This window comes from Schistocerca cancellata, chromosome 8, assembly GCF_023864275.1.
Source record: "Schistocerca cancellata isolate TAMUIC-IGC-003103 chromosome 8, iqSchCanc2.1, whole genome shotgun sequence".
NCBI lineage: Eukaryota > Metazoa > Arthropoda > Insecta > Orthoptera > Acrididae > Schistocerca > Schistocerca cancellata.
Window position 1 is genome coordinate 230,465,822 of NC_064633.1, and position 27,492 is coordinate 230,493,313.

The following is a 27,492-nucleotide window of genomic DNA, read 5'->3' on the forward strand; positions in this document are numbered from 1 at the left end:
CTTCGAATGCGCATTCTCGTGACCAACCCTGAAAGCAATCAGATATACTGGCTACATTCCTGCCAAACCTTTCTGCAATATCTCAGAAGGAAGATCCAGCTTCTTGTAGTCCTATTACGCGATCTCGTTCAAATTCAGTGAGGTTTTGATAATGGCGTCTTTGTCGCCTTAAAGGTATTCTTTATTAACATCAACTCACAACGTCCAATCTCAAAGGTAGCTACCGCTCACGACCGTTACAGCGTGTATTTAAAGTAAATCTGATTTGCATCCTCAGAATGCGGCTACTTGCGCCACTCTTACGTGTCTGCTGCGAAATCTGAATGGATATAATCTTTCAAATGTAGAAACATGGCTACCAACTTTCGTTTAAGTAGCAAAAATCCTTCTTCGTGTTCCGACTTTTTTTCTGTCCATATAATTTGCGTCAGTTTTTTGCAACCATGACTTATTAAACTGACGGTTCGGTAGTATTCATACCTATCGGCACATGCTTTTGTGGAAACAGACTTATTAAATTCTTGTTTAAGTCTTAGGGTACTTCGCCTGTCTCATAAACTTACGCAGCAGGTGGAATGGTTTTGTATTGACAGATTCTCCTTAGGATCTCAGTAACTCTGAGGAAGTGTCGTCCAATCCGGGGCCCTCCCGAAGGAAAGAGAAGCGATAGTGTCGGGCACATTACTCTCATGTTCTTAGGATGGAGTTGAATTTAACCTGCCTCTCGACTTTGCTAAGAGACATCACACTGAAATTATCTGGAATCGCCTCAGCTCTGCGGTACTTGGAAGCTGATGCGTCAGCCGTTGGTTGCCCTGCGAGGCTGGAGTAAGCAGTGACGCGTACCTGAAATGCTTTCACAGGGGCGGGCGTTGTTTACTCTGCGAAAGAGACGTCTGAGCTTAACCGGCGGTAACTGTCCTTCCGAAGGTTCGTGCACAGCACGCCAGCACACCTGGCGGCAAGTTTGTGAACTAGGCTTGATTTACGGGCACCGTGTACGCCGCTGCGTCGATTCGCGTGGGGTCCCGCATACAACTTTCTTATCTTTTGTGAGATACTTCGAAGTTGATCCGCAGCAGATATCTCTTCTAATTTACTGCTCTCGGTCCAATTGGCCTGCATTAATTTCTCGACTTAAATCATTCCTCGGCGATACTGTGTTACATATAGCACACGTTACTGCTGTTACTTCTATTGTCTTCTGAAGTATGATGTGCGGTAGTTTCAGACAACCATTTATTTTAATTTTAATGGTAATCCGTTGCTTACGAAATGGTGCAGGCCCTTATAGCCAGCATTACTTTCCGCGTTCCTATGGCTCTGAGCACTCTGGGACTTAACATCTGAGGTCATCAGTCCCCTAGAAGTTAGAACTACTTAAACCTAGCTAATCTAAGGCCATCACACACATCCATGCCCGAGGCAGGATTCGAACCTGCAAACGAAGCAGTCACGTGGGTCCAGACTGAAGCGCCTAGAACCGCCCGGCCACCGTGGACGGCCCACTAACCCCAAATCACAACCATTTGCGACTTCAGTAGTGACCAGCGAGAGCTGGCAACGCGTTCCTAGTTTGTTAGTCATGTTTCATATTTTTCTGATGGGAAATAATGAAAAAAGTGCAGAATACACTTTCTACATCTACGTTTCTTAACGAAAGATAGAAATTAAAACTGATCATATGAAAAACTGAAACTACAGTAGTAAGGTGTCAGGCAAATCCAACACCTTCCATGAAAACCCTGACATGATAGCAAATCCGGCAGTATGTCACATAGCTCCGAATAAATCCTGACATTAAATTAACCAAAGTAATACGATCAAAGAGTAAGCAAATGGAATACCACACACTAACACAAGAACGCCTAAATGCACGTCTTACCTTCCCACTGTGAAACAGACGGAGTTCCGAGGGGAGAAACGAGAACAGAAGCCGACGGCACAGCCCTACGATAAGGGACGGACACCCACATCGCCAACCGCAGCCCCCAGACCATGTTAAAAGATAGAGCCCTCCAGAAGAACAGTGTAGATCTTACGATAACACTAAAAGGGCCACACCAGCTGCAAGTTTCAGCGTGAGACTATACGCGTCTCTCTTACATTGCAAACATTAAAAACATTGCCCCATAGGAAAAGTATAACGTTTCTCATTGGATAGACAGAATTTTTGTAGGCAGAGCTTAAGGTTAACATTGAGACCCTGATTGGTCAGTTGAAAACACAGCCAGATATCTTTTTCTTAAACCAACTTCGGCAAATTGTAGTAAAGAGAAGTTAGTGAGAGTTGCTTCCGATATGGCGAGGTGTGTGGAGCTGCGCCGCCCGCCGCTCCCTCACACCTGCCTAACCACCGACAAGGTAATGAACGGCCGGCCAGTGTGGCCGTGCGGTTCTAGGCGTTTCAGTCTGGAACCGCGTGAACGCTGCGGTCGCAGGTTCGAATCCTGCCTCGGGCATGGACGTGTGTGATGTCCTTAGATTAGTTAGGTTTAAGTAGTTCTAAGTTCTAGGGGACTGATGACCTCAGATGTTAGGTTCCATAGTGCTCAGAGCCATTTGAACCATTTGAAGGTAATGAACGCATGGAATGCCGCATAAGAGCGCATAAGAGCACATAAGGCTTCACTCAGAACTGCAGAAGTCTCATCTGTTACATCCCCTTTTTGCGTAATACTAGTGTCGATCGTCAATTAAAGCTGATGGTATTCACATTTGCTACTTGAAGTTAAAATCTGAAACGCGATGACCTTTGTGTTATATAATTATTGAGAAGCCACGTGAGCCACTGTAATTTACGACAAGTTAAATAAGTAATTAAAGATAATTGGGGGGGTCACTGTAGACCATTTTTGGTAGTTTTCTCTTTTATGAAACTTAATTTAAACCTAGATTATAGATGTGATATGGCATAGGTCATCCTTCGATCCATTGTAGAACTTGGAAACCCACTCAGGGAATATTCGTTCACATTTTTGTTGAACGCAGTTGGTTTTTATCATCCTGTATTAAAACATTTCCTTCTATCAACAGTGCAATTTATAAGCAATGTTTTGTGAGCAGAATAAAAATTCCAATGGTAAACCTAACTGCTTTTTCGACGTTATTTTACCAGCTAATTAAAAATAGGAAAGCCTTGAACCCCATCTACTAAATTTAGTTAGTATTAAGATTCTTTTACATGGAGTGCAGTAGAGCAGATGCTGAAATCATAAAGTATTCGATTATATCATCGCTAGTCTCACTGAACTCTTCTGAACTCTACATGTCATGTGTGGTCTGGCGTCTCCTTACCAGCAACAGGTCCCAGGTTCAAACTAGTCAATTCCCTAAAAGACACGTTCAGAGCGTCGTTGCGCGAAAGTGGTTGGGAGACATGACTTAGACCAAACAGACACCACGCAGAATGTTAGAGAATGGCGACCCTGCCAGGATGGTAAAATACCATGAGTGAAGGTCGACCACATGCCTAACTAGGTCAGAAAAATATCCTGTTGAAAAATTTTCGTAACGAAAGTTTTTTCTGAAAGGAATAAATAGTCGAAAACAGTAGCTGCAGCGATAGATAGTAAGAAAGTATTGAACAGAAAGTGAGACATTCTAGTAGAGACAATAGCATAATTAAGTTATGAATTTTAATATTGTTAGAATTATTCAAAACTAGACATAGTTGTCTCACTGGGAATTCCGCGATCGTTCATTAAGTAAAATATGGAGAAGTTAATTTATTACAGACGGTATGTTGACGACAGTATTTTATTATTCAAAGGGGAAAAAGAAGACGTAGAGGAAATGACTAAAGTTTTAAACGAGCAGCATCCAAAAATTCAGTTCACACTAGAAATGTAAAACAACGGGGCGATTAACTATTTAGATTTGACTGGAAGAAAGGAGGGAGGCAAACACGTTTTCGGCGTCTATAGAAAAGACACGTGCTCCGACAACATCATAGTAGCGACGTCGCACCACCCGGCACAACATAAAAGAGCGTACTTTCATGCAATGTGCAACAGAGCCCTCAGATTGCCACTACAGGCAGATGAGTTGCAGAAAGAACTGGGTATTATTAAGCAAGTAGCAGCAGCTAACGGATACAGGACACAAGATGTTACACGTATGTTTAACAAAATCAAAAACAAATCCGCGGGCATCAGTAGCGATTCTAGGAAAATTAAAGTTAAGAAGAAGTTTGTCACCCTGACATACAAAGGGCGTGTGTCGGAAAGAATTGCTAAATGCTTTCCAAAAAACATCGCAGTGGCATTTCAGAACGAAGGGCAAATGGCACATAGATTAAGACATAAACCAGCAACGACGAAACAAATGAAATACAATAATTCCGGAGTATATAAGATTAAATGTGCTGAATGTGACAGTTATTATATAGGACAAACAGGGCGGAACTTTGAAATTCGATACAGGGAACATTGCAGTCATAGCAATCGAACAGCATTTGGAACACATGTAAAAGAGAGTAGACATGAAGTTAGTAATATAAATCAACAAATGGAGGTGCTACATAAAGCTCCAAAAAGTCTCTATCTCAACGGGCTCGAAGAGATTGAAATATACGCACATCAAAGAAAAACCCCAGGCCTACTACTTAATGAGCAAAGTGATTTTATGCACAGGAATTATTATGAGATTTTTAAAGACCTGTTTTAGGCTTATTCTTGAATGCAACAGCACGCCCCAGTAAGAAACAGCTACAGCGGAACGGCCCTCAGCGTACTGGCGGCGAGGTGAATTGGGCGCGGCGCAAGACAACTCGGCGTGGCGTTGTATACGTTCTGACGTAGGGAAATCCACTCAACCACCAATCAAAAACAAAGAAGAGTAAACGCACATTTTCGGAAGGATATCTACATTTTAATTATATTTTATGTTTCTTTATAAAGAAAGTTTAAATTAATGTAAAAATTTTTCGTTTCATAGTCCACTCAAAAAGATTTTTCATTTGTTATTACCTTAAAAATTGTTTTAGTAAAAAGAATATTCGCCAATAATATATACGGCGAAATAATGACAGATGCACAATTGTTATAGGTAGAGGGCACTTTTTACTGTTACCAATCAGGTTACTCTTAAATACTGCGATATAATGTTTTAACAGATTGAAATTTACTTTACTTATGACAGTGAACTGTGTGTTCTGTACGGACAAGTTACTCTGTAACTACAACATATGGTATGTTGGCATTTTATACGTTCCAAAATTTCTTTTTGTAAACTAAGATATTTTTTCACTAACTGTATCTCTCTTATTAATTACATTTTTAACATTGTCTAACAGATCTGAAGATGGGCAGCTAGTCCGAAACCGGTAATTGAAAATAAAGAATAGCGATCGAAGACTGAAACTCCATATTTTACTGTTAGAATTAAGTTTTGTCTCCAAAGCAAGCGCACAGGTGGCGGATACGTCGTTGACAAGTTGGTTCAGAACAAACAAGTAAGTGAGTGGACTGTCAGTCTTGCGTATAATAAGTGTCAAGTCGTGAGAGAAAAAAGTTTATGAAACGCGTGAGATCGAATGATCGCATGTTAACGCAAAGTAGGGCGCGTGAATTGCTTTTAAAAAAGAAAATAAGGGAATCGGAAAGATTAGCGATGGCAGATCGAGACCTTCACCGAATTGAGGTAGAGACCCAGCAAGAAGACGGACAGAGAATAGAGGACAGTACAACAGACGATGCAGTATCGCGAGAAATAGGACAGATAACGCACCATAACCAGGATAATGTACGCCAAGGCATAGAAAACGTAGGTCAGCGTACGACAGAGGAGCAGGAAAGTAGAGAGACAGTCGATGAGGATTCTAACTTGCGTCTTGAATACGTAGAACCCATAGTACAAGTAATCAGAGCTCCCTCACAACAGAGTACAAGGAATTCGAGCAGAAACGTGTCACCGCACACTTCAATTAAATCGGTTGCAAACCAACACTTGGGCGAAAATACAGAGCGTAGGACGTCGGAAGAAAACGCAATAGGACGCACCAATCTGGCAGAATTATTTCAACAAATGATGGAAACCATGACAAGGTAAAATAAAGAAATTGTGAACCAAATAAAAATTCAGAATGCATAAACGACGAAACAAATTGCAGAAACCACGAAACAAATGCGTGAGATTAAAGAACAAAACAAAAAAAAAAGTTACACCTAAGTCATATTGAAGACGAAGCAAAAGAATCTCGAGAAGTGATAGGAAACTTAATAACAGGTCACAATCAATTGAGAACAGACATTGCCAAGGTACAAGTAGACGTACAAACATTGCGTAATGACACTCAGGACGAGATCAAAACATTACGTAACAACACCCAGGGAGAAGTCAAGAAACTAGAGAAACAGATAAACGTAATTACTAGACAAGCAGCAGGTACAGCACGTGAAATTGTTGAAAACAGTGTGTTACACAAACGTATCACAAAAGCAGTGCTGAAAAGATATGATAATCGCATACTCAAAATACAAGCGCAAACGAAGCAACAATTTCAGAAATTGCGAACAGAGTAGTTGCAAACCATTGAAGAGCGTAGTGAACAGGATCGAACAAGCACTGAGTCTGCAACCACATCTCTATCTGTAACAGCACCGGAAAAACAAGCAATTAACGAAGATATCATGCATTTGTGGTTCCAATCACAGGCGGAAAGTAACATACGTGAAATCAGACAGCCTGCACCGCATCGAACACGTTTCGAAACTCTTGATAAACAAAAGGCACCACAAATACATGCAGAACCACAAATGTGTGTTTGAAGACAGTTTGGATCGTGCAATGAAGCGGCAAGGTTAGCCAGACAAGATACCGTACCAATATGTGACAATGGAAAGCCAGGTCGCGAAGAGTATAGTGCAATGCATACAGCTACACGTTCACAACCGATGGAAGAAAATTATTGCGCACCCCTCCAACGATATTACGCAAGGTTAAGAGAAAGTTACAGTAGACAATATCCAATGGATCTACCACAACCGGAAAGGACGACGGGAGAAATGATCAGGAACAAAAGTGGCGAAGAATCGCGAATTTCATGTGGAACCATGACGATGTACGACAACGATCATTTCCTCACAGTCAGAAAATTTCAACACTTTCGAGAAGGAAACTCATTACATCCACGAACTTTTATTGATCAATTCCGAGTAGGATTACCAGAACACTGGATGCCAGCACACAAATTACACTTTATATGTGCACACATGTCAGGAACAGTCGCAGAAACCATGCAGCATGTTGCAGCGACATGCCGATCGTACGAAGATTTCAGAGAGAAGTTTCTCTCACGATATTGGTCCAGTGAAGCACAGAACAGAGTGAAGTACGAATGATTACAGAACCCATATTTTGAAAATTCAGGAGAGAAGAGTCTCGTGAAATTTTTCGAAGTAATGGCAAAGAAAAATCAATGCTTAGATGTACCATACAGTGACGGAGAGTTGATTAAGTTATGTGCGATGAAGTTACCATTGAAATACCAACAATCATTAGTAGGTCGAGGAGGCAATGACGTCGAAGCATTTAAAGGAATTCTAAGGGAAGTAGAGTTTATATTTTCGGAAGATGACGCAATAAAAAGACGAAGCGCACGTGAAAACGAAAGCAAAAAGCAGTGGAACCAACAAGACATAGTACGAAGAAACAATAATTACGAACCACGTGATAACTTCGCACCAAGAAACGACAACAGATGTCAACAAAGAAACGGTTATGGATTTAGAAGAGAATATGGCAAAAACTATAATTCACCTAGGAACGGCAACAACTATTACAGAGGGAATAGTGACAACCGGAACGGGCATTGGAGAACCAACAGACCGACAAATTACCAACAAAGAAACCAATATCAACAAGCTGAACAAGAAAAGAGAATACAGATAGAAGAGGTGGAGGTAAGACCACCAAACCCCGAAAAACGTTCGAATTGACAGCTAAGCGCCCAAGCCAAAGAGAATCACGCACCGACCCAGGATAATTGCAGCACCTTGAACAGAGAAGTAAATACCTTATCACGAGAAGAGATGAAGGAAGAAACAAAACCGTAGGGACCCGATGAAAACGAAGACAGGAAAATAACAATATCGTATTGGGATGAAATTAATTGGGAGAATACTGACGAGGAAGATGAATTACCAGAGGCATGCACAACGAATGTAGGAGGAAAGGATGAAGTAATGAGTATTGCAGAGCTATTTGAGATGGAAACCAGGGAAAGCGAATTCAATGAGGATAATGCGCAGTCGACAGAAGTTGAAAGTAAGTTACTAGTGGGCACACAATCTAACGTATATAATTAAGGAAGTTATGAAGCGATAATTAGAGCATTTAGATGCGATTATGTCGAAGTAGCGACGAAGAAGGAGAAGATAGACGAAGATGAGGAAACAGTAGAGGATGATGAAGAAAGCGTAAATGAAGGAAGAATTAGAGAAGAGGAAATAAAAGAGAGACAAGTAGCAGTCGAAGCTTATCCTACCGAAAGTTCGAATTCACAGGGGAAAGTCCTGAAAAGACTCATGTATGATTCAGTGGAGGATTCGTTGATGCAAGAAGAAGAAGAAGAACAGAACCAACCTTTTCAGATTCAACCAATTGTGAAGACCATGGTAAAACATATCCCAGTGAGTATTGTAATTGATAGCGGAAGTGAACTGACCGCGGTCTCAGAAAATTTATTCATGCAGTGTAATGCCAATGAGGAATTGCTAGTTCTGCAAACACGTAAGATTAAAGTAAGAGGTCCTATTAGAAACAATGCTGCGCAAGTTACGAAACAAACAAGATTAACTCTTTCGTGTCAAGGTCAAAAGATCGAAGCCAACTTCGTGATTATACCTAAAGTAACTGTAGATTTGATTATAGGTGCAGATTTTTTAAATGAGAGACGAGCGATAACACATATGGGGAAAGGTAGCGTAACACTCGGGAACGTCACATTTCTCTTTGAGCAAAAGGTAAAATTAAAAGAAATACCAGTTATAAACAAACAATTAAAAATGATGCGAGATAAAGAGGATGAAGAATTAAAATGGTATGCACAAAAGGGGGAATCGCCTCAACTCATGTTAGGATTCCATAAAGAAATCGACAAAAAATTGCAAAAAGTTCAAGGTATTTTGGAACACAGTAAAAGAGAATTAGAGAGCATTTTACGAGATAAACCCGAGGTATTTTTACCTAAGACTGGCAGTATTAAACAGTTTAAGTACAAGTTTGAAGTAAAACAGCACAAACCATTTAGAGCGTCACCCTATACAATCCCATTAAGCTATAGGAATAAAGTATTCCAGGAGATATGTAAAATGTTAGATGATGATATTATTGAACCAGCTACCTCCACATACAACAGCCCGCTCCATATTGTACAAAAACAAGATGGGAGCATCAGGTTAGTGCTTGATTCCAGACAGATCAACACAATCGTAATCACTGAGACAGATCGCTCATAAAAATTAGAGGAATTGGTACAAAACTTCCACAGTGCTAAAATATTTTGATCAGTTGATTTACGGAGTAGTTTCTGGCAAATAGAATTGGCCCCAGACTGTAGAAAATTTACAGCATTTATCGTATTCGGTAGATGTTATCAATTTAAACGATTGCCATTTGGTTTAAGCATATCATCAGCAGCGTTTATTAGGGGATTTAATACTCTACTCAGTCCTGAAATTTTACAAAAAATTACATGTTATGTTGATGATGTGATTATAGCAGAACCCTGTTGGGAACATCCCAACGGCACATTAAATCAGTTTTTACAGATCATGAAAGAGCATGGGGTCACAGTAAATATATCAAAATCCAAATTCGGAAGGCGAGAGGTCAAATTTCCTTTCAGAGAAAGGGGTAATGCCCGACACAGAAAAACTAACGGCAATCAATGAATTCTGTACTCCATATAATAAGAAAACTCTCAGAGGATTTCTAGGTCTCACCGGATTCTATAAACAATTTATTTGTATCGACTCTCTCGAAACACCACGCCTATGTGCACTGACTGGAAAAAAACACGCCATGGGTATGGGATCAGCAAGCCAATGAAGAATTTTTAAAAGTGAAAAACGCACTAACATCATCACTGATTTCAGCACATCCTGATCTAACACAAAATTTATGTATGGCCACTGATAGCGCGAAAACAGGTTTAGTAGTTGTTTTATTCCAAAAATACGAACAGGCAGGGCTAAGATCATACAGAACAATTGCATTTGCCAGTCGTGTACTCACAAAAAAAGCGAGAAAAACTATTCAGTCACGGAGCTGGAAGCATTAGCCATTGTATGGGGCTTCCAACGTTTTCGATACTTCCTATTCAGAAGAAAAACAAATGTATACACTGACCACAAAGCATTCGAATTTCTGTTATCCGCCAAACTAACTCATGGGAGGCTAGCCAGATGGATGTTAATACTACAAGAATTTGACTTCAAGATTACACACACACCAGGACCAGTGAATGTATTAGCAGATGCTTTATCACGATGTCCTCAGGGTGCATCCAATTACATAGATTTGGAAGCAGCAGAAGACCAGTTTACAATGTACTATATGAAACAAGTACCTTTCGAAAACTACATTACGACAGCACTGAAAAACATAGGCAAAGAACATGACAGTGATCCAAAAATACTAGGAATCAAACACAAGTGGAGAAGTAAGGATTTTACAGACATTCAACAGAACTATCTCCTATAAAATAATGTTTTATTTTCAGACAAAATGTTGCAACGAATGAACGGTTAATTTATATCCCAGATGAACTAATTAATAAGTACATGTGGCACACACATTTAAGTAATGGCCACTTTGGACCAAAGAAGTGCTTTTTAAAAATAAAACCAACAATCAATTTTCCTAATATGGAAAGACGACTTAGAACAGTATTAGTCAAATGCAAAAAATGTATGAGGGCTAAACACATCACTTTCCAAACCAAACCACCTATGTTTCCAATAATCCCTAAAAAATTAAAACAAATAGCTGCAACGGATTTGATGGGGCCCCTCCCACGCACGAAAGAAGGATATATTTTCGTATTTGTCGTTTTGGAACTTACTTCTAAATATGTTACCTTGACACCATTAAAACGAGCAACAGGTCTTACTATAACTAAAGCATTTAGACAAGATATTCTCAGGCAAGTAGATCGAGTGGAACGAATAATTTCGGATAATGGCCCACAATACAAATCAATGCAATGGCGGAACATGTTAAAACAACACAAAATAAAACCTATATACATATCTAAGTATAAACCCAGTTCAAATCCAGCAGGACGATCTATGAAGAACATTGGCAGTATATGCCAATTATATGCAGGCATAAGACACAACACTTGAGATATATACCTTAAAGATTTTCAAGAAGTAATAAATGAAATGCCACATAGCACTACACTACTATCTCCAATTAATGTACTTAAAAATATTGAACCACCAAACACAACCAGAGAAAATGTTAGATTTCCTATTGTACCACGAAGACAGCACAAACAAGTCATAGCAACAGCACTCTCCAACATCACAAAGGCAACCAGTAAAAGAAAAGAAAGAGGAGATAGAACAGCAATTAAAAGAACATTCTCAGTAGGCCAGAAAGTATTTGTAAAAACACACCATCTCTCCAGCGAACAGAAACACAAAATACATAAGTTTTACACTGCGTACAAAGGACCAGTCGTAATTAGCCAAATTGCTCATGATAATGCTGTGGAACTAATGAACCCAAAAACAGGCAAAACCTTAGGACTTCACCATGTGAGCCATATCAAAAAGTTTGAAGATTAATTTTATTACTGGTAAATAATCAGCACAATATATCAAGTTTATGTTGCAGATAAGATCGTCAGGAGAAAGAAGAATGAAGAGAGAGGAAGGTGGGAAAAAGAAAGTAGTTTTAATAAAAGCAAAAACAAAAATAACACCAATAGTAGCATAGATTAAGGTGAAGGGATAAAGCGTAGATAGTCTAACAGCATGAAATACTGAAATGCTACACACCATGACACTACACAAAAATAAAAAACCAATTTGACAATTCTTGTAGAAGTTAAGACACAAAATATCTTAGAATTGTAACATGGAAAGGGCGCCGAAATTTGTAAAGCTTTTTAAAAAGGCGTAACACAATGTAGGTACCAGACATATGTTAGATGATTATAAGTAAAACTGTTTGTAAGAACCATTGTAAAAAAATCCAGCAAGAACCAGATGCAACAACCCACAAGTTGCAACGAGAGAAGTATCAAGAAAGAAAAGGATGTAATTAGCAAAACACGATTCCTACAAGGCAGAAGCATTGAGACAAGGGAAAGGACAGCGAGACCAACAAAGGGCACTTGTATCCAAAGTCGGCAGTAAATCTACTGCTAAGGCGAACCCTGTAGGGACATGGCACGGAAAGCCAGAAGGGTCCCGGGATGCCCTGACTCAGTGGAGCGAGCAAAAAACGGCCCGACGAGAAGACGCCTTGGGCAAGCCACCATTGGTAAAAAATATGTGTAAAAGTCACACTACTGCTATTAAATAGCACGTCATAGCACGAAACTGAAGAAACCTTCCACAAAGTAGAAATGACACATGCAAACAATTTATCAAACTGGTACTAAGAGGAGAACTTCAAAGCGACTAGTTATCAATAAATATTCCCATATCCTGCCCAGAGAAGAGCCAAGAATCAAGTAAGACGCAGAGAAAAAGCAGGAAGAACAGAAGTTGAAGATTCACAAGATTGAGACCAAGAAAGAAGATGGGTGAAGAATGGAAGACATACCATCCCAAATCCCTATCCTATTGTAAACTAGTCATCTGCGAAGTATTACAACGAAAAACAACAGCTTTCAGCGATATATAACGATGACTTTCACGCATACAAAGCCAGTAAACCACGAGATTCCGTACTCACAGCTCCATTCCATTATGGGACCTCCACAACAGCAATACACTGTTGCAAAGCCAAGAAGGAACGACGAACAAAGCTGTAGAACAAATACTTGCCCACATCCATCTCGCTCAAGTCCATCAACTTCGTGCAGAAACATTCATCAACCTCATGCATAAACATTCATAGGATCGTGAAAATGTGTGAAATCATGTGATGTAGGAATTGTGCAAAAGACACGTGTGAAAACTAAATAAGTAAAGCACACCAGACAGTTAATGAACTACAAAATAACAGTCATTGACTATGGACGTAAGTAAAAATAGACTATCAATAAAAATTAGTCGTTAATTCTGAAATGGACAGTGTATAAATAACAAAAGTAAGGCATAATAAACACTAAAACTCCTATAAAAACAAAGAATAAAAATTATCATGTTGGATATTTTCCCTTTTTTAACATTTGTACCATTTGTTAAGATAATATCTCAATACTTATGTATGTATATTTCTTTGTCAAAGCAATTCCCGGGAATAATTCTGATTTGTTAATGTAACAATGTTGAAATGAATGTCTAGAAACAAAAACAATTTTTTTAATGACCAACATAATTCAGAGTATTTACATGCACATGATATTTAGAAAATATGTTAGGAATAGGTTTTACTTAATTACTACATTTATAAAAAAATATTTCTATGAAATTCGATGTGAAAAACTCCCCACTTTCGATAATAAACTTCTAAAAAAAAACAAAAAACAAAAAAAAACTTCACACTTAAATAAAGAAAGGAAATAATTAAAAATTAATAATGATAATAGCATAAAAATATTCTTCTCTTGACAATATAATCATAATTTTGAGAATAATGTGGAAGAAAATAAAAATATATAAACTACTAATGCAAACTAGCATAGAACCAGAATAACATGGCTGAACAGTAGACAACAAAATTTAGATAAAGGAACAATTTTTGACTGACTTAGACAACAATTGAATCATTGCCTAATTTCAGTGCAAAAATTAAGTTCGAAGGGTGGTGATATGCAAGGTGTCAGGCAAATACAACACCTTCCATGAAAACCCTGACATGATAGCAAATCCGGCAGTATGTCATGTAGCTCCGAATAAATCCTGACATTAAATTAACCAAAGTAATATGATCACAGAGTAAGCAAATGGAATACCACACACTAACACAAGACTGCCTAAATGCATGTCATACCTTCCCACCGTGAAACAGACTCAGTTCTGAGGGGAGAAACAACAACAGAAGCCGAGAGAAGAGCCATGTACGCTAGGAGGCCCTACGATAAGGGACTGACACCCATATCGCCAACTGCAGCCCCCAGCCCATGTTAAAAGATAGAGCCCTCCAGAAGAACAGTATAGACCTTACAATAACACTAAAAGGGCCACACCAGCTACAAGTTTTAGCATGAAACTATACGCGTCTCTGTTACGTTGCAAACATTAAAAACATTGCCCCACCACAAAAAGTATAACGTTTCTCATTGGATAGAAAGAATTTTTGTAGGCAGAGCTTAAGGTTAACATTGAGACCCTGATTGGTCAGTTGAAAACACAGCCAGTTATCTTTTTCTTAAACCAACTTCGGTAAATTGTAGTAAAGAGAAGTTAGTGAGAGTTGATTCCGAGATGGCGATGTGTGTGGAGCTGCGCCGCCCGCCGCTCCCTGACACTGCCTAACCACCGACAAGGTAATGAATGCATGCAATACCGCATAAGAGCGCATAAGAGCGCATGAGGCTTCACTCAGAACTGCAGAAGTCTCATCTGTTACATCCCCTTTTTATGTAATACTAATGTCGATCGTCAATTAAAGCTGATGGTATTCACATTTGCTACTTAAAGTTAAAATCTGAAATGTGATGATTTTTCTATTATATAATTATTGAGAAGCCACGTGAGCCACTGTAATTTACGACAAGTTAAATAAGTAATTAAATATAATTGAGGGTCACTGTAGACAATTTTTGATAGTTTTCTCTTTTATGAAACTTAATTTAAACCTAGATTATAGATGTGATATGGTATAGGTCATCCTTCGATCCATTATAGAACTTGGAAACCCATTCAGTAAATTTTCGCTCACATTTTTCTTGAACGTAGTTGGTTTTTATCGTCCTGTATTAAAATATTTCCTTTCATCAATAGTGCAATTTATAAACAATGTTTTGTGAGTAGAAAAAAAGATTCCAATGGTAAACTTAACTGCTTTTTCGACGTTATTTTACCAGCTAACTAAAAATAGGAAAGCCTTGAACCCCTTCCACTAAATTTAGTTAGTATTAAGAATCTTTTACAGGGAGTGCAGTGGAGCTGTCGCTGAAATCATTAAGTATTTGATTATATCATCGCTAGTCTCACTGAACTCTTCTGAACTCTACATGTCATGTGTTGTCTGGCGTCTCCTTATCAGCGACAGGTCCCAGGTTGAAACTAGTCCATTCCCTAAAAACATGCTCAGAGCGTCGTTGCACGAAAGTGGTAGGGAGACACGACTTAGAACAAATAGACACCACACAGAATGTTAGACAGTTGTTAGCAATCATCGATCAGAACACCGGACGTATAAATTGAAATAAGTAAAGTCGTTATAGGCTAATGGGGACTAACTGTATTCAAAGAAATCCGACGAAGATGGAAGCAACAAGCGAAGAAACTTCTTAGCAATTACTCAATAAAGAAATAACAAATATCTTGGACATTTATTTAATGTCAATAATTTTCTGAGAAGAATACAGAAAGAAAAAAATTTTGGGGAAGAAAAGTAAGAGGTGGCCAAGAATGAAAACAGTAAATCTATTTGAGGTGACAAAAGACAAAATTAGTAAGGTGTGAAGAGGACAGCAGGAATATAGAAGGGTGATTGCAACGACGAAGCACAGCCTTTAGAAGCTGAGTGATTGATTGAGGAGTATGTATTCATGTCGAGTATTACGTTTGTGTTGTTGATAATCTAGTTTAGTCTCATGCTGAAATTGCATTTACTGGTGCTACAGGCGGGCCTACAAGCTCTGCAAGACCTGAACGTATAGCAGTAAAAGAAACGAATTTTTTTTGCTAACGTTTAAACATTTACTCTCTTGTTCAATACAGATTTTACTTCCCTGGTCTATCAGTCACTGTCTATCACTCACTAAATGGAATTTCAGTTAATGACTCGTACCTCACAATTTCTTTCCATTGTTTCAACTTATTTCATCACTTCTTAATTTATCTGAATTAAACTTAAGATTGGGGCTTTAGATTAGCATCTGGATCTACTGGATATGTTCTGCCTCTTTGGTGCAACTAACAAAACAAATGATTTTAAAATGACAATTTCATGAAATAAATGTTCGTCATAGTTTCATACAGCGATTTTAAAACTCCACACTATACATACTGATTAAAAATAAAATGAATAAATTGACCACTACTTCATATCAGACCACTCTGTAAAACAAATCAAAGCTCACTGATTTAAAACAGAAACGTTACCCCGATAATATTGCGGCCTTCTGCCTCCTAAAACTAAAAATCGATAGCTGTGACCTGGTAAAACTCAAAACATGCAGGTCTGGAATGGATACTACTATTTCTGACTGTACCACAAATACAGAAGTTTCTTCATTGTTGAGCAACTACTGCATGTGAATGTAGAGCCCCTAGTTCTAAGACGATTGTTCCCTGTCACCGTCTCATCGATAACAACCTTTTGGACACTCCATTCGCCAGAACCCCATGCTAGGTGTTGAAATGGACTTTCCTTGGAACATGTAGCGTATAATAGACTTACATATACAGATTAATGAAACAAGATTTCCCACTTATCTCTCTTCGCTCATCATTCAACAACCATTTAAGTTTCTTTCTATTTTGTCTAATAAATTAATGTTTTAGTTCTGAATAGAAAGAACGGATGTAGTAGTATCGTTACAGTCTCTACACTGGTTGCCGCCAATGGTGCGACGTTATCTTTTCACCGCCTGGCTCCCTAGCCCCAGTGAGACAGGCGTCTATTTGAATGAAACAATTTTTCTATTATAAGTCACTGTGACTGGTAACAGTAAACTTGTTTCATTCTATATCAATAAGTCACGGTAAAGCCTAACGTAAAATGTTCGCATTTAAAATCGTCTAGTCATTTGGTTCAAATGGTTCAAATGGCTCTGAGCACTATGGGACTCAACATCTTAGGTCATAAGTACCCTAGAACTTAGAACTACTTAAACCTAACTAACCTAAGGACATCACACACACCCATGCCCGAGGCAGGATTCGAACCTGCGACTGTAGTAGTCCTGCGGTTCCGGACTGCAGCGCCAGAACCGCTAGACCACCGCGGCCGGCTCTAGCCATTGGCTTTCCCCTACTTTGTATACTACCGATGTCCTCAATTAGTTTGTCCTGAGCGAACAGCAATCTACTATAGACAGTAAATGTATTTTGTATGCAATCTATTCTGTAGACAAACTGCATTCTCTTCGTCCTTCTAATGATTCATGACCAATCAAACGATAATTTAAACGGGCATAGGAAAAAGTAGTTATTGCTACAGCTCGATTCAGACTGATCATGCGTATCTGTTGAGAGGCTCAAACTGGAAAGAGACCAAGCGAGTCCAGAGATATTAGCATGCAAACTTTGTTGTAAGGGGAAACATCCATTTGTTGTAAGATGAAAGATCCAGATACGTCAATTTTCGAATGAAAAGAAGCAGGCAAGTCAGTGGTGACTCATCCAGTCACGAGAGAGCAAGCAAACAGAATTCTGATAGAGCCACACCCACTTGCTAACTGGAGCCCAGGAGAAGCAACAAGAAGGTGGCTATCTGCGTAGACTGTGAAAAAAAGTCTCTCTGCCAAATACAGAAACCAATGAAGTTTATGCGGTAACTTTCGATATGTTCAACAGAAAAATCTTTTCGTGTATGTGAATACACTGCAAAGAAGGGTGTAATTGAAGTGATGTCAATCATATTTCGCTTCGTTACTCATGACTTCGCTTAGGATAAAGAGGAGCTCTGTATATTTTGTGATTCTGCTGGTTGCGGTGTTCAGTCCTGAGACTGGTTTGATGCAGCTCTCCATGCTACCCGATCCTGTGCAAGCTTCTTCGTCTCCCAGTACTTAATGCGATCTATATCCTTCTAAATCTGCTTAGTGTATTCATCTCTTGGTCTCTCTCTACGATTTTTACCCTCCACGCTACCCTCCAATGCCAAATTTGTGATCCCTTGATGCCTCCGAACATGTCCTACCAACCGGTCCCTTCTTCTTGTCAAGTTGTGCCACAAACTCCTGTTCTTCCCAATTCTATTATTCTGCTGGTGGTCAAATAAAAAAAAAATCGCTATCTTCTTCTTTATTTATGCGCGTGATTCAGAAATTTTGAGGATATTGTTAAGTGTTCATCCTTTTCGTCTATTAGTTTCTACAGCGCATTGTTGGTACCTGGTCAATGTTACAAACAAGCTAATAGTATAATTATAGTAAAACCTTCTTGTATATTTACAGATTTTACGTTTTCCTGATATTTACGTTATTTTCCATTGGTCCTGTCGTACGCCCTGTCCTCTATAGTAATTGTTTCCCTGCCGTTAAAAAATTGTTTCCCTGCCGTTAAAAAATTTCATGTGGTTAACACGTTCCACATTTTGCGTTTTTTAACCACTACCTCATGCTTCAACATCAATTTCACTTGAATCAGTCGTTCGCAGTTAATATTCAACTTAATTGTATAACACTATCGTTAGGTGCATTAAATGGAGTGCAATGAAATTAAATTTGATCAGTCATACAGAGTTGAATGTAACAGTCTTTTATTTGTATTGTTAACTTAAATCCAGTTGCGTGATATCGCTCCATTTTGAAATAAGCGTGTTTCGACTGGGTCTACGCTGCTTCTGCAGTTGTGTCTGCTTCAGGCACGGCACAGAAGCTGCAAGTGCAGCAGAACATGGTCCTGCGGCGAGCGTTGCATTCCCCGTGCTTCGTTATGGTCGCAAAGTTCCACGGCATACGCGTGTAGTAGTTACGTCACACAGTCGGTCGGCAGCTTCACATCATTTATTATAGTTAATTAGTAATGCCCGGAGTTCTTTGTCAAGTAATCCCTCTGTACTTAAGAGCTGAGCACTATTCACAAGGACTGAAATATCGAATATTCTGACTAAAGAAATGTCAATTTAATTTTGCATTTTTCGTCGTACGGGTTCTGTACGGTACTTATGTTTTCAAGGATGGTGTGATTTTTAAGATATTACTTCATTTCTCTCTTGTTTGAGTTTAATCCATTTATGATGCAATGATTCATTCTTCCAGTGTTGGTTAGTACGAGAAATGCACGTTACTCTAGGAAAAACGCTAGAATATTGCTCAAGAATACCGCAACAGCTTGAAGATGGTTATACAGCAGTTTTCGTACACTGGAAAAAAATGAAACTGCTTAAAGAAAAGCATAGTGATTTTAAATTATTTATCTATCCTTTTTGTAATTTCAGTTCCAAACACCTATAAACTTTTTCATTCACCTAGTTCATTTTATAACTCAATTTTCATGTTTTGTATCATTTTTACTTAATTTTATCTACATTTTCGGTGATTTTAGTATTAATTTTGCGGTATCAAGTACCAATACCACCCTATTGGCATATCAGTGTGAGCAGTGAAATTACAAGTTTCTGTTAGAAGCAGTTGCGGTCGCGCGGGATCTGACAACCGAATGGCACGCAACTTCTGAATCACACCTCCAGCGACTTCTAACTATGATTGCCCTATGCCGCTGCGACATAGAACGGCAGCGACTTGCAACCCAATTGCACTCGGGCTGTCATCATTATAACATGACCACTCCTGTTTAGTACAGCGAGCCACATCCTAGCTGCAAGTGTATGACCTGGACTCTGTTTCTTGCCTCATTATTTGTAATGGACTTTGTATACTTGCGGAATTAAATGAAAGTAAAACTTCAGTTTGTTGTGCTATCTAGATCACTAATCGTTTCTGCTCCTGTCTGGCTTTCCTACTACGACAGCTGTTGCGCTATTCTGTAGCATGCCTCTCCTTACCATTGTGTACGAAGTCGTTCACAACAAATTTTCCTTGAATTTCTTGGTCGTAAAGACTCAGGCCCTGCGGCTATACGTTCCTTTTCGTATTTGTAAACTAAATGAATTCTCACTAGGGCAACTGTCCTCACTGTCGCAGGTACTTGGCAATGGCGACTAATGCCGAAATAAAGATAAGGAATCTCGTGAATAAAGATCAATTATTATAAGCAGCTATTATGGTATATCTTTCCAATAATCTTATCATTAGCAGATATACATTATGCTGAAAACGGGATAAATTGTTGACGATATCGTCTTATTAAGTAAAGGGAAACATTCTGTACTTCGTTCGCTTAAAAGTTAGAGCCTGAAATTTTATAAGTTAGTAAATATGTTGATTATATAATAATAATAAATATTTTTGAGAATAACGACCAGAATTACTATTTCAGTATTATAATCATTCAGAATAACAACGATCGGAACCCTATTTTTAACATTGGAAAATAGCCGGTCGATTCAATTGAAGCTAAAAGGCTACAAATAAATGAAAGTCGCGAAACATATGGTAATAGCAGAAACGTAGCTTCATTAAAAGGAAAGGGTTCGTTCAAAACCCATTTTTGTTAAATTTTTCTCAATCAGTTCAATATTGTCTCGGTCATCCTACGTCTGCCAAAGCGTTGCTATTCTGCGTCTTGTGAAGTGCTACCAGACTGCCATCATTGTTTCTAAGTCGATGTTCGTACTCTTAGTCTTCAGCCGTGCCTGGTTCAGTGCTTCCTATATCGCCTATGAACCATATAGTCAAGCTCCTGTCAGTTTTGCAATTTTTGTCCTATATTTTTACTGTTTTAGATTCTGATATCAATCACAGATTCGTATTCTGAAAACTCTGCAGGCTTCTACAGTTCGTCTAGCAAGTTAACACAACATACCATCCGTAGACGCCAGAGAGGTAATCGTGCATCACAATTACGTGTCCACACGCGCTCTGGCTTATTGGGTGTGCGTGTTCCTACTAACAGTCACGCAAAGGTATCGCTTATCATTGTACGAATTTACATGCATGCGCCATGCACATTAATTACACGCTACAATTTGTGTTATCTGGAAATTCTTTCACTACTTGCATACCTCCCAGCTACACTGGTTCTCCTGATAGTATGAGTTACACACAGGCACCTAAGGAATGAAGCAAACTCGTTTTAAAATAAAAATAGCGAAAGTCTAAGGCACACTAACGTAAGAGTTTAGTATCTCTGGGCGGGGGTACCGGCAGAAGGTTATATTTTGATCGATCACTGTTAGCACCCGTTTTAGGTCTTTTTGTTTTGGGATCCCTTCATTTTATTCTTTCATTTATGTTGGGTGGGGTCCAAAACACTTTTACAGCCCCCATTTTTTCTGTCATCAGTCTTCTGACTGGTTTGATGAATTCCCAACCTATGCCAATCCCCTTAATTCCCAGTGTTGAACTTGCGCCCAACGTCCTTAGTTATCTGCTGTAGGCATTCTAGTCTCTGGTTTCCTCTAGAGTTTTTACTCTTTACAGCTCCTCCTAGTACCATGGAAGTTATACCCCGATGTCCTGTCATTTTGTCTCCCTCTCTTTTCAGTGTAACCCCCCCCCCCTCCTTGTTCCTTTCTTCGCTAATTTTGAGAAGAAGTTCCTCATTCCTCATCTTGCTAGACCACCTAATTTTCAATATTCTTCGGCAGCATCACATCTCAAACGCTCCAAATCTCTTCTCTTCCTGTTTTCTCACGTTCCATGATTCCAAACGTACATTCTCAGAAACTTCTTTCTCAATGTCCTATGTTTAATACTAGTAGGCTGGTTTGGCCAATGCTAGTCAGCTTTTTATGTTCTCCTTGCCTAGTCCGTCATGCTTCCAAGGTAGCAGAATTCCTTAACTTCGTCAAATTCGTGACCATCGATTTTGATGTTAAGTATTTCACTATTCTCACTTCTGTTACTTCTCATTATTTTCATTTTTCTTCGGTTTTCTCTCAATCCATATTCTGTATTCATTGGACTGTTCATTCCATTCAGCGGAGCATGTAATTCTTCACTTTCACTCAGGATAGGAATGTCATCAGCGAATAGTATCACTGATATCCTTTGACCTGTATTGAACCTTTCTTTTATTTCCATCATTGCCCCTCCGATGTATAGATTCAAATAGATTCAAAAGTAGGGACGAAAGACTGCATCCTTGTCTTACCCCCTTTTCAATCCAAGTATTTCGTTCTTAATCTTCCGGTCTTATTGTTCCCTCTTGGTTCTTGTACATGTTGTATGTTACCCGTATTTTCATACAACTCAGCCCTATTTTTCACAGAGTTACTAACACTTGCACCATTTTACTTTCTTGAAAGCTTATTCCAGGTCGACAAATCCTATGAACGTGTCTTGATTTTTCTTCAGTCTTACTTCCATTATTAAGTGTAACGTCGGGATTGTTTCTCTGGTGGCTTTACGGCTCCTAAAGTCAAACTGATTGTCATCTAAGAGGTCCTCAGTTTTCTTTTCCACTCTCTGTGTACCAATCTTGTCATAAAATTGGATGCATGACCCGTTAAGCTGAATGTGCGATAATTCTCGCACTTATCTGCTCTTGCTATCTTTCGGAGATCCATGGATGCTATTTTTCCGAATGTCTGATGGCATGTCGTCAGTGACAAAGTTTCTACACACCACTTTGAATAGTCGTTTGGTTGCCAATTCCGCCAATGATTTTAGAAATTACGAAGAAATATTATCTGTCCCTTCTGTCTTATTTAATACCAAGTCTTATCCCTTATACTAAAAACATACGACGCCTAGATTAAGAAAATATGAAATAAAGCAAGTAGAGATAATAAAAGTGGAAGATCAAGAAGATCATAAGGCACGTAATAAAACTTATTGACCATTATTTGTCCTAGAAGGCTCTCGTGGCTGCTTGACTGACAAAACGTTCTCGTTTTCCAAGGAACGCCAGCCTGAATAAAGCCCTTAAGCCCTCGACAGCTGTCGCTGCGAAAATATTCAATAGTCACATTAACACCAGGAAACAACGAACAAGTTGTTCTTGTATGCACGAAGCAGGAGAATCCAGAACATTTCTGAGTTGAGCTTAATTTTTGCGCTCATAAGAAGACGGGTCTAAGATTGTGTCATGACGTCAGACACCTGGTAAAAACAATTAGCAATGCTGGATGGCTATGGAGACGGGAATGACATCTTTGGTCCTGGTGCTGCCTGCTCTCTTTTCTTGCCACGCATAATTTCGACGCAGCTCGGTAAAGTTCTACACGCTACTTCTCCACACATTTGAGGAGGACAACTTGCCACTTCTGCCAGTCAGTAGTTTACACTGATGAACATAATGACTATGACAGCAGATACAGCTTGAAACATCGAAATTTTGATTTGAATTGACATGGCTTGAACACCAAGTTCGTTTAATTCCGCCTCCAGTGTTGTTTAACTTCTTAGTCAAAGAGAAAGTCAACAACATGAAAGAAAGTTTCACAACAGAACTAGAAGAGCATGGTAAGCAGTTACCAATCCTGAGGTTATTCAGTGTTCTGACTGTCAGTCTGGAGGGCTTAGCGAGCCTGTTACGTGTCACAGAAAATATATGGGTTAACGAAAAACGAAAAAAGTCATGAAAGTTAGTATAAACGTCAATAGTTGCATGTTGAGCCACGGTAATGTACTCTGCCAAAACCTCTCCTGTTTATGAACCAAGACGACGGTGGACGGTCGGAATAAGAAGAAAATATTTCCACAGAATTGAGAAAGACGTTTCTGAATGTTTATATTTGGAGCACAGTATTGCACGGTAGAGAAACGAAGCCCGTAAAGCAACCAGAAAACAAGAAACTGAAAGTAACTGAAATCTGGTGCTGCGGGGGGACGTTAAATTGAGATATACTGATAAGGCATGGAATTAAAAGATGTTAGAAGGAATAGGCGAGCAGAGATATCTATGGAATATCCTTACTGCAATCACCCCAAGTGCAAATAGGCTATCGAGAAAGTGATTTCACGCTTTTTTTGTGTGTAATTAGGTATAATATTACTAGCAACAAGGCCCTATGTTATGGTGTACCCTCTACCGAGTCATCATGGCTTTGCGCATGACCACATCGTTCACATGGCGTACTCTGTAGCTTACAATTGTAATTTATTACTTGAAGAGGAAAAGGAGGATCTGGCACTCAGTTCAGTCCTCCTCCAGTTTGTTTACGCGAGGGTGACCAAACGAGTTTAATCCTGACATTCCATAGCGGGAGCAAGTGATTTATTTGGAAAATTGTATAGATACTTACGTATACACTACCGGACAAAACAGTTTTGTATTACATGAGTCCAAAATAAGATTAAACGTGCACTGTCAGGTGCAATTTCTGCAACAGCAAAAGATACATTATTTTCTTCATGTATGGGTCCACGGTCTCCTTGTAATTTCTGAGTGCTGAAATAGCATTTATGTTCACCGTTAGCTACCAGAAATTGTTTTATATAGATTAACTTTATCACCATCGAGAGACCAGTTTGTTGATACCGCCACTGCTGAGTGTGATTTTTCTGGCGGAGACACAACCTCTCTTCTGCTTTTACGGCTTCTTTACTATCAAAATGAGGTCCTTGAAGGTTTCCTTTATGTTTTGAAAACAGATGAAAGTCGGATATGGCCAAGTCGGGAAAGTATGGAGGATGATCGATGGCAGTGAACCCAAAATGTCGGATTGCTGCCGATGTCGCTGGACTCGTGTTTGGTGTGGCACTGACGTACTGAAGGACAGGGTATTCTATGTGTGGACGAGCTCACAGTGTTGCATCATCGTACACAGGTTTCATTCTTCTATGCATTTTAATTGGTGTTAGAAACTCGATTACAGCACGCAGTTTCTCACGCGTGGACTTCTACGTTACACACAGCCAAGTTACTCGCGACAGTTAGGAGCTAGCTAGAGGCAACCTGCGTCAGCAAAGCGGAAAAGTCGACTGAGTAATATGCACGACATGTAATACCCCATCGGATATTGAAAATAGAATAAAAATATTCTGAGGCATTAACGTAGTAATTCGTAGGCTCTTTTTTGTCACTAACTTTCACTTCGCATAAATATTAACAACCTTGAAGAGATTTTAATATTCTCTACTGTTTTCTTTTATTTTTTTTAGCTAAATGTGCCTCTTCAGTTATGTCCACTAATTTAGCGTAGATTTCTTTTGTCATCCTATTGTAGCGGTTTTATTTATTGTTTTCGTGTTCATCAATCTGTAACACACTTTTTCAAACTTTGTCTTTCCATTATGCTTCTTGGTTTAGATCTATCATGAGAAAGGCACACGAGCCGCTCTGCACGTGCTTAGCGGCTATGCGCAGGTGTGCGGTGTGTAGGCCGACACGTTTCCGCCCGAGTCAGGTGACGCTGCTGGACCAATCAGAATCGTTCTAATGCATCACTTGTAAGTTAAACAAACCTTGACCTGCATCATAACAGTTATAACTGACTCATTTTCTCGAAACACGTTCGTCTAATTCATAACTAATTATAAATTACATTCACTTGTGATCAGCAGTAAATTCTAGTTGTAATAAAGGTATTCGTTATAATGTAGTTTTAACTAGCAAATAACCGTTCTAACTGAAATCGCATTTTCACTGTAATGTATATGTGCATGCAAATATGAAGGACATTGCATTGTACACTGTAAAACATGGACACTGCAAGTAGTATTACATGACTAGAGAAAGGCCGTGACAATAACAAAAAAATCCCTCCCTGAGCGGGAAACACAGCAACTTTGCGAGTGCAGGAAGTGGAAGTTAGTGATATATGGATGTTTGGGTCAGCCCTGGAATGTGATCAGATAGCCGAAGTGGTTGAGGCGATCGCTCGTATTGAGCGGGAAGTCCTGGTTAGAATCCCGGTCTGGCCAAAATCTCAATTTGTCACTATTAAACCGTGCAGCTGAAGTCTTAACCGTGAGCACAATTCCGAATATATTTCCTTCATTTCATGTACCTGTAGATCGTATGACTGCTTCAGAGAAGCATAAATGTCTGAAGGACAGTGTACTGTACGCCGTAAAACACAGACAGTGCAAATAGCAGGTTTAAATGTGCCGTCTTCCGTGGAGGCGTTTGAGGCACGCGACGCGCCGCGTGTTGTACACAAAAGCGTCGACAATACCGCATAATAAACACGACGAGAACCTAAATATCTTCAACATCTCGCGGCCCTGTCAGCAACTGTATAAATATTAATTTTACTTTTAATAATCAACAGCCTAATTTGCAGCCACGAGTGTTCCAATATAGTACTCGTGGCTGCCGCATCGCGGTCGCGAAGTGGGGCCGAGGCAGTTGCAGACAAGTTTTTACAGTCTGACGATAATTCATCGATTTATAGTTTTAGAGTAACGATGTCCACTATGGACGAACGGTAGTTACTGTTATTCTGAAGAAGGTTGGGTTATCCCGACTGAAACCTAGGTAAATTCTAGGTAAACGGTGCAACTGAGGCTGTTGATTATTAAAATTAAAATTAATACCAAGAGAACCCACTTTTTGCACTGACGAAGAAGTATTTTTACAGAACACGTAGCATGTATAATTGACGAGTGTAAATGAGATGCGAGGGGTGTGTACTTCGTAGTAACTGCTATCACTTAATTATTACAAAATGCAATATGTGTTGAGAAGCGTTTGTGTGTGATACATTACCCGAAGAGTGTTATAGACACCATAAAGCAGAATTTTCGTGTTTCTTCCACCTTTTTTTTGGAAAACAATGATTAGGCTTTGTGGATTGGACTAGCTGGCCAGTTAGATGGCTACCACAGGGGACGCCGAAGGGCCAGAGTGACAAGGCAGGCGACAAGGGTACGATCAGATTCCACGGACAAGGTACCGACATGAAGCAAATGTAAATGAATCATATGTCCAAACGCAAAGTGAAATCCTACCAACCCACCTCAAAAACCAACAAGAAATCTAACATATTATACAACAAACCAAAGGGGATAACGCCAAGTAAGTACCTATAACAAACCACTCATAAGAAAAAAGTCGCTACAAAATCTCAGACGATTACGACACGTTGCAGCAAGACTTCTTAGAAGATGATGCTGAAGCTTCAAACCGGGATGATGAAGCACACACAACAGTTCAGCACAAGCGACACCACAACAACATTTAAAAGGAAGCGGAAAATCCACCAAAGTGAAGAACCGAAGACAATATGCGATTGCAGTCTTTCTCGGCGTGTTTCACTGATGAATTCTTCTCGAGTTATCAACCGAGTGGTGGCGTCGTCTTGTCACAACGTTTCAATGAGTTTCGTACCAATCGCCTTATGGCGAAGTGTCGGAATGCTGTGTTCTGTATGATGGGTAAGAAACTCATTGAAACGTTGCGACAAGACGACGCTACCACTCGGCTGATAACCCGAGAAGAATTCATCAGTGGAATACGCCGAGAAAGACTGCAATCGCATATATCACAGCTCTACGGGGAGGATGTCTAACCCAGC

General features: G+C 39.4%; 1 protein-coding gene across 1 annotated transcript in view; it reads left to right on the plus strand.

The window, feature by feature from the left end:
* LOC126095483 (mediator of DNA damage checkpoint protein 1-like) overlaps positions 1–27,492 on the plus strand; it is an 81,378-nt gene that overhangs the window by 15,639 nt on the left and 38,247 nt on the right. The gene's annotated exons all lie outside the window — the stretch shown is intronic.